Source organism: Mauremys mutica, unplaced genomic scaffold, assembly GCF_020497125.1.
Source record: "Mauremys mutica isolate MM-2020 ecotype Southern unplaced genomic scaffold, ASM2049712v1 Super-Scaffold_100100, whole genome shotgun sequence".
Classification (NCBI taxonomy): domain Eukaryota; kingdom Metazoa; phylum Chordata; order Testudines; family Geoemydidae; genus Mauremys; species Mauremys mutica.
The window spans coordinates 1,260,074-1,269,145 of NW_025423267.1; the positions used below are offsets into that span (position 1 = coordinate 1,260,074).

A 9,072-nucleotide genomic window follows, 5' to 3' on the forward strand; every position below is an offset into this window, starting at 1 on the left:
TCCCAGAAACCATCATAGCGAGGCCAACCTGAGCACAGACACCTGCTCAGCTCCCCGGGGTGCAGCCCTGAACTCCAGCAATCAGCTACGCTCAGCTGCCCACCCAACAAGCGTTACACGCAGGAGCCTTCGTGCCCCGCGTGTTCAGGTCCCTCCCAGCGCCAGCTTTAAACTCCGCTGCTCAGTTCTAAGCTTTGGCCACACGGGGGCAGCCTGGAGCTCAGCCAACGCCTCCCGGTGCTGGTTACGTTTCCCGCTCCTCGTGGCAGGTTCACACCCCGCAGGCAGATCTCTGAATTGGAGCCGAACAGTTCCCCAAATCCGGCGCTTTAGCAGCAGCTTTGCTAGGAAAGCGCTGACGTCCCCAAGTAAAGTAAGAGCCAGAGCGCTGTGTCCAGGATCTTCTCTTGGGCCCCTCACCGTGGTGTCTGTCAGGCGCAAGGAGAAACCAGGGAAATGTTTTCATGGCGTTTAAGGGCAGAAGGGGCCATTAGCTCAGCTAGTCTGACCCCCGAATAACACAGAATTACACCATGACACACAGTGATCACACAGACCTTAGACAGATCAAAGCGTTTCAGCCCTCAGGAAGGAGGCTAAACTGGGTGCCAGAGGCAGCGAACAAGGGGCCCCCAAGGCAATGGCAGGGAGCTGACGAGGTGAAATATGCCCAGATGATCCCAGCAGGCGACCCACCCCCATGCTGCAGAGGTGGGAGTCCCTGTTCCTCCTGCCCTTAAGAATCTCTGGTGGTAAGTGGGTGCCCCCAGTTCCCCAGATAAGAATCCTCCCTGTGGTTTCCCTGGCTTCACCTCCAGATAAGAACATTGTGTGGAGGGGGTGGGAGGAAGGTTGTCTGGCAGATCTGTAAAGGGGGACTGTGTCTCCCTGTCTGGCCCAGGCTCCTGGGAGGAAGTGATCTCAGTGTGTCTGGCTGTCTCCATTCCTCCCACCCATAAGAATCCCTGGTGTGTGGGTGCACCCTAGACCATTAAGGATCTCTTGGGGGTGGGTGTATCTCTCCCCCTAGTCAGGATCTCTGGGGCGTGCCTGTATAAAAAGAGACTTTGACTCACCCAGGCTGGGCTGCCATCATGGAACAGACCAGGTTCTTCTGTGGAGGGTTTGCGTTCCTCCAAGGACGTGATCTCAGTGTGAGTGGGTGTCCCTGTCCCTTCAACCTTTAACAATCCCTGGTGCGTGGGTGTGCGGGACCCCATTACAATCCCCTCTGTCTTACCCCCATGAGGGATCCGGTGGATGTGGGTGTTCTCCATGCTACTGGGGGTGTCTGGTGCCCCTGTCCCTCCTGGTTAATAGTGGAGTGTGTGGGTTTCCCCCCACCTGTTAAGGATCCGTGTTGTGCGGATGCCCCAGTTCTTCTCATTAAGAATGGTGCAATGGAGCATATGGGGGTGTCCCCCACCCCATGAACTAGCTCCTGTGTGTGGTTCCCCTGCCCCCATCCAGGCTCTGTGGTGTGTGGGTGTCTCTGTTCCCCTTTTCAAGAACTGTGTTGCAGGGGGGCGTCCCTCCCCCCAAGTCACAATCCCCCGTGTGTGGGTGCTCCCATCCCCCCCTCCAGGCTCTGCGTGGGGTGGGGTGTATAAAAAGAGACTGTGTCTCACTGTCTTGCCCAGGCTACGCTGCAGGGGCTATTCACAGGTGCAATCCCACTACTGATCAGCACAGGAGTTTAGACCTGCTCCGTTTCTGACCTGGGCCGGTTCACCCCTCTTTATGCAACCTGGGGACCCCAAGCTTCCCCGGGATCACCATATTGATGCTGAACTTAGTGTGGACACCTGATCGTCACAGCCCCCTGCAGCCCAGAACTTCTGAGCTCAAGTGATCTGCCAGCCTCAGCCTCCCCAGGAGCTGGGATCACAGGCACCAGCCATGGAGCCTGGCTTGTTTTGTGGCTTGGTAGCTCGAGCTTTAAACTCTGCTTGTGAGCTCTGTGGCTTGGCCAGACGGGGACAGCCTGGAACTGGGAAATGCTCCTGCTCCCCCCGCCCCTGTCTCATGTCGAGCTGCAGGTGCCGCTGTCCTCTCATGTAAGATCCCGGATGTTTTGGTGCCCCCTTTCCCCGTCCAGGTGTCCGGGTACCTCTGCCCCCCATACAGAATCCTGGATGTGTGGGTGTCCGTCCCTCTGCAGAGGATCCCGGATGTGGATGTGCTTGTCCCCCCCTACAAGATCCTGGGTGTGTGGGTGCCACTCTCCCCCCAGTAGATCTCTGGTGGGGGGTCCCCAGGGTGTGAGTGCTCCCATCCCCCGATACAGGCTGGGGGGGGGGGTATAACTGGATCTCCCTGTCCTGCCCAGGTGGTGCTACAGCCGCTGTTCACAGGGGCAGCAACCCCACTGTCACCCTGCAGCTTTAACCTGCTCCAGGGGTGACCTGCTTCACACACCCCTTTGGGAGCCCGGGGACCCCGAACTGCCCAGAATCACCTGATTGATGCCGAGCTTAGCACAGACACCGGCTCAGCCTGGCAGGGAGCTGCCCTGAGCCCTGACAATCAGCTTCCCTCCGCCTCCTGCTGCACAGGGAGGATCCCACGCGAGAGGCTTCGTGCCCAGTTTGTTCAGGAGCGTCCCAGGCTCCTGCTGTAAACTCTGCTGGTCAGTTCTAATCTTTGGCCACACGGGGGCGGCACTAACGGTCCCATCTAAACGCTGTTTGCGTTCGACCCTTCGGATCGCAGATTGTAACCCGCGGGCAGATCTCTGAGTGCAGCCAAATCCCTCCCCAAACTGAACATTGAAGCAGCAGCTCCCATTGGAAAGATCAGGATTTTTGCCTTTAAAAACAAGGAAAATGTCTCCAGCGAGAGACTGAAGAAGCTCAATTGATTTCATTGACTGGAGGTTAAGAGGCGATTTAATCACTGGTTTAAATACGTTTTACAAATTCCCAGAGGGGGGAATATGTGATTTAATTCACCAGACAAAGACTGAACAAGACCCCCTTGGCTCGCAGTCGATGTCAGAAAATCCCAACTGGAAATGACCATGTTTTAGCCGTGAGGCTAATTATCTAGTGGCACAAGCTCCGCAAGGGAGGTGGTAAATTCCCCATCACTTGCAGTTTGTAAATCAAGACCGCAGCTCTTGCTGCAAGACACCTGGTGTGTGGCTGTCCCTGTTCCACGTTTCGGGATCCCTGGTACATGGTGCCTCCCTCCCACCAGTTCAGGATCCCCACAATGGGAGCTCCCATCCCCCCAGCCAGGCTCTGTGGGGGAGGGGGTGTATAAAAAGAGACCGAGTCTCACTGTCTTGCCCAGGCTACGCTGCAGGGGCTATTCACAGGCGTGACCCCACTACTGATCCGCACGGGAGTTTTGACCTGCTCCGTTTCCGACCTGGGCCGGTTCACCCCTCCTTAGGCAACCTGGGGACCCCAAGCTTCCCCGGGATCACCATATTGATGCCACACTTAGTGCGGACACCCGATCGGCACAGCCCCCTGAAGTCCAGAGCTCCTGAGCTCAAGCGATCCACCGGCCTCAGTCTCCCCAGGCGCTGGGATCACAGGCACCAGCCACAGGGCCCAGCTTGTTTTGTGGCCTGGCAGCTCGAGCTTTAAACTCTGCTTGTGAGCTCTGTGCCTTGGCCAGACGGGGACAGTCTCATGTCGAGCTGCAGGCTCCTCTGTCCTCCCAGGTAAGATCCCGGATGTTTCGGTGCCCCCTTCCCCCGCCCAGGTGTCCGGGTACCTCTGCCCCCCATACAGAATCCTGGATGTGTGGGTGTCCGTCCCTCTGCAGAGGATCCCGGAGTGTGGATGCCCTTGTCCCCCCCTACAACATCCTGGGTGTGTGGGTGCCACTCTCCCCACCAGTAGATCTCTGGTGGGTGGGTCCCCAGGGTGTGAGTGCTCCCATCCCCCGATACAGGCTGGGGGGGGGTATAACTGGCTCTCCCTGTCCTGCCCAGGCGGTGCTACAGCAGCTGTTCACAGGATCAGCAACTCCACTGTCAACCTGCATCTTTAACCTGCTCCAGGGGTGACCTGCTTCCCCCTCCTGTGGGAGGCCGGGGACCCCGAACTTCCCAGAATCACCTGATTGATGCCGAGCTTAGCACAGACACCGGCTCAGCCTGGCAGGGAGCTGCCCTGAACCCTGACAATCACTTCCCTCCGCCTCCTGCTGCACAGCGAGGGTCCCACGCGAGAGGCTTCGTGCCCAGTTTGTTCAGGAGCGTCCCAGGCTCCAGCTGTAAACTCTGCTGGTCAGTTCTGATCTTTGGCCACACGGGGGCGGCACTGACGGTCCCATCTAAACGCTGTTTGCGTTCGGCCCTTCGGATCGCAGATTGTAACCCGCGGGCAGATCTCTGAGTGCAGCCAAATCCCTCCCCAAACTGAACATTGAAGCAGCAGCTCCCATTGGAAAGAGCAGGATTTTTGCCTTTAAAAACAAGGGAAATGTCTCCAGCGAGAGACTGAAGAAGCTCAATTGATTTCATTGACTCCATGAATGTTCCTCTGTGTCCCCCTAGGAGTCATGCCCCACATTGTGGGGACCACTGAACCCTACTCGCTAAGCAGGGGCTAGTGATGCCAAAGCCCAGGGAAAGGGAGAACAAGTGCAGGGCCCCCAGCACTGGAGCCATGTGAAGGGGCTGCAGGAGAGGGGCAATGGCTGGTGGCCCAGGGAGTTAAGGGCAAAGGGGGCACAGGAGGGGGCAGGAGTTAGGGGTGAAGGAGGTGCAAGGGTTGGGAGTGCAGGAGCTAGCGGTAAAGGGGGAGTGGGGATCGTCCAGGGGCAATGGGGAAGTGCCAAAGTACAAGCTTTGCCCAGGGCACCATTTTCCCTAATGCTGGTCTGAGCAAACAATTGGAAATGACCCTTCAGTGAGACCAGAACCATAGTGTAGAAAAGCCCCTTTGTTAAGTGGTGGTGGCTGAGGGCTTAGGGAGATGGGTTAGAAAGCAACAGGCGTCTTTCTGTGGAGGTTTGATTCTTGCCTGCTAGGCAAGGCTGGTGTGTGGTGTCTCCATGGCTGTACTTTCTGTCTCTGATCTGCCACAGGGAGCCAAGTCTAAACACACTCAGAGGCTCTATTCCAGGGTTTCTCAAACTTCCTTTCACTGCAACCCCCTTCTGCCAAAAAAAACCCAACTTACTACCTGACACTAGAAAGACACACCAAGCCCCTCTACACTGAGCAGAGGTAGAGGAGACAAAGCCTGAGCCCTGCCCCAGTTAGGGGAGGGCAAAACCAGAGCTTGAGGGATTCAGCCCTGGGTGGTGGGGCTCAGACATTTGGCTTCAGCCCCAGGCACCAACAAGTCTAATGCCAGCCCTGGCAACCCCATTAAAACAGGGTTATGACCCACTTTGGGGTCCTGACTCTCAGTTTGAGAACCACTGCTCTATGCTGAGGGGAGAGAGTTTTCCTGGGGGTGTAGTTAATCCACTTCCCAAGAGGTGGCAGCTATGTCAGTGGGAGAAGCTATATCGGTGGGTGTGTAAGCTGTGGTGTTTGCCACATTTAAGAAGTTTAATCAAACCCCATTTTTAAAACCACCTGTGGTCTGGGAATGGCAAAGGAGCTCGATGAATCAGGGTTTGTCCTTCAAAGACCTGGACATCACGATTCCATATTACTGTTGTCATGGGGATATTGCTCAGTGTTAGAGTGCTTGATTGCAGGTCACGTAGTCCTCAGTTCAAACCCCCATGTTCTCTTATAACCTTCTTTCTTTTTTTAAAAAAAAAGGAAAACATTTTCATTTCCATTCTCCATTATGTTCAGGGGCTCCTCTATACAGGAGTGCTTGATATCAACGTAAACACTCAACATTTCGTTGTCCAAATGCATAAAAACCTAGCAAAGCTGTCCATCAGCTGAAATCAATTCCAGTCCTTTAAGTGTCTAGTTTATGTTTTCATCAATTAAACAAAGGTATCATACAAATGTACATTTGCAGATCCCTCTTCTCCAGGAGTTATGCTCTGCAGAAGAACAAGAGCCACATCCAGCTGCAGTTCAGGAATCTGATGACCAAAGAGCCAATAAATGTTCTGAGGGCTGAAGAAAAATGCCTTCGAGTGAGCTATTGAACGAGCTCAACCTGCTTAGCTTATCAAAAGAAGATTGAAAGGTGACTTCATTGAAGTGTTGAAGGGCCTTAATGGAGACAAAAGATTGGGTATTAAAGGGCTCTTTAATCGAGCAGAGAAAGGCATAACAAGACCCAATGGCTGGAAGGTGAAAAGAGACAAATTCATATTACAACTAAGGCACAAATATTCAACAGCGAGGATGATTCACCACAGGAACAAGCTCCCAAGGAAAGTGGTGGATTCGCCATGTCCTGATGTCATTTCATGAAGACTAGATACCTTTCTGGAATGTGTTTGCCCCAAAAGTAGCTCTCGTGTCATACAGGAGGCCTGTGATATGCAGGGGTACAGGTTAGATGCTCTAATGGTCTCTTCTGGCCATAAAGTCGACTAATTTCTGAAAAACTGAGTGTAGCATTGGGAGCAGCATCTGATGTTTTCCTGTCTAGCCGGCTTGCTTCCTAGAACGAACGCTCCTTGAGTGGGGTAATCCACAGGGAGTAGCTCAAACCTCCAAAGTGCCTGGCCAGGGGCAGGACATTAGCACAGCAAGGGAGGGGTGTGGCAGTGACATCACAAAGGCCTTTTGCAGGACCTCAGACTATTGGTCAAAGGTGGGGGGGAGGTGGTGACCTCACAGAGAGATGCTGACATCAGCCAGGCAGGAGAGGGGTGAGGGGCCAGGGAAACCTCAGAGACCCCTGTGGCTTTGCTTCAGCAAGTCTCCTTCTCCAGGTCTCTCTTTGAGGACTGAGAGAGTATTCGGGTTCACGGACGTGAGTGCCAGGAGGAACCTTTTTCGAGTTTTCTCCTTCCCTTTTCCTGATTTTAATAGAAAACAGCCATCCCTGTTTAGAAGGTTGAAGCCTCCTCGAGGTTTGAAACCTGTTCAGTCTGATCCATCTGGTGACAGTTGAATTCTAGGCATGGAAAACACGAACTTAAGGAGGCAGAATTTTATTTCACACTTGGGATTTTGTCCCATAGAATCAGTAGGAACATTAGGGTTTGTCCTTTCTGTTTCATCTTTTCCTCCATCCATCCCTCCCTCCTTTCTCTTTGTCTCTTGCTTCTTTTGTCCTTTCACCTGTTCCCCTCCCAACACCAGGAGCGGTGTGTGTGTGTGTGTGTGTGTGTGTATGTGTGTTTTGCGGGGGAGTGCTCTGCATCTCCCATTGTGGGAGGTCCACCCAAAAATGTGGGGCTGAAATAGTGCTCGGGCAGTGATCCCCACCGGTGACCTGGGCCATCCTTTGGGGTCTCTGGTGAGAACCCTCAGCCTCCCGTCCTCAGTCTCTACCCTGATTGTCTGAGCAGGGGGTTATTGACAGGGAGGAGATTCAGGTCCTTGTTGTTCTCTTTTAAGACCAAGGAAATAAGTCATAACCCGTTATATGTTGACAAATTTTGCTGCTTTGCTGCATTAATGGTCTCTGAGTAGTTCATGATTCTCTCTAACATTGCAGTTCTCCTCAAATACTTGCTGAATAATTACTGTGAACTGTTGTTGGTCTGGAGCTCATCTGAGAGCACTTTATTCAGGTCATTCAGTGTTTGAAATTCATGATCTGATGGTTAGTTTCAAAATCAGGGCTCTTGGGTCCTATTCCCAACTCTGCCACTGGCTGGCTGTGTGACCTAAGACAAGTCAATTCTCCTTTCTCAGCCTTAGCTTCTCCCTCTTTCAAGTGGGGATAATGATGATCCGCTCCTACCTACCTCACGGTGAGTGGAGGATGGGGATCCACTGGAGAGTGTCACTAGGAGCATCAGAGGGGCCGTGTTAGTCTGGATCTGTAAAAGCAGCAAAGACTCCTGTGGCACCTGGCTAAGCAAACAGAACAAACCCCAAATCCCCCCTGTGCTTTGGGAACCAGGTTTGCGGTGGGAATTCTGTAGTTCAGATGACTTCACGCCTGGTCATTGGGATTATTTACCAGTTTCTCTGGCATTGGGGAAGTTTTGTGCTCACAGCTGTGATGGCCAAGTGGTTAAGGCATTGGACTTGAAATCCAATAGGGTTCCCCTGTGCAGGTTCAAATCCTGCTCACAGTAAGGCCTGTGTTTTAGCCAGTCTCTCACCCGGGCAACATCTCTGTACAACCCCCTGAGACACTCTCAATTCTCTCCCCACCCCAAGTAAATTCTGTTCTGCTCCTTTCATCGAGATGCCTGGGACAACACCTCACACTGTGTTGTTGAGGTGTTGGGCAAACTCTCAGCACCTGAAGCCTCTGCCACTCACCTGGTGCCCCATAGATCAGCCATAGCCCTGGTTCTGCTCCTCTCTCTAGCATGTGAAAGGAGCCGAGTCAGCGACTCCATGGGAGCTACGGGGCTGCAGAACCAACAGAGAGAAAAAATGGTGCTCAACACCCACTGGCAGCCAGCTCCCCCCACCCACTACAGGCCTTGCTGACAAGCTCCTCCTCTTCCCCTTCAGCGCCTCCCACCTGCCAGTGATCAGCTGTTCAGTGGGGTGCAGAAGGCGCTGGGCGGGGAGGGGGAGGAGCAGAGACAGGAAGAGGTGGGGGAGGGAGAGGAATGGGGCAGGAAGGTGCAGGGTGGGAAGAGATGGGACAGGGGTGGGGGCTTGGGGGAAGGGGTGGAGTGGGGGCAGGGCCTGTGGTGTAAAGGGGGGATTTGTCCTGGGCCCTGCACCCCTCTAGGGCCGGCCCTGAAGGGAAGCACCGACTCTCACAGTGACAATACAACTGACCAGCCTTGTGGGGGAGGCTGAGGGAGATCTGCACTCACCAGGTCTCTTCTCTCCCCCACGGTGGGCCAGACACTGCTCTCTCCTGGCTCTCACTCTAGCAGCTGGACGCCAAGGAGCCATTTCCCCACAGGAAGTGCATTGAGTGCCACTGTGGGGCTGGGGGGCTGGCGCTGCTGCTGCCGCCTGTGGGGCTGGCAGGGGGGCTGATGTCTGCACAGACTCTCAGCTGCCAGGCCGGAGGGGGCACTTGGGACCTTACCAGACTGGCT

General features: G+C 54.3%; 1 non-coding gene across 1 annotated transcript; it reads left to right on the forward strand.

The window, feature by feature from the left end:
• Positions 1 to 8,057: 8,057 nt before the first annotated feature.
• Positions 8,058 to 8,139, forward strand: TRNAS-UGA. Its single transcript has one exon. It is a non-coding gene; the product is annotated as a tRNA-Ser (tRNA).
• The last annotated feature ends 933 nt before the right edge of the window (positions 8,140 to 9,072 follow it).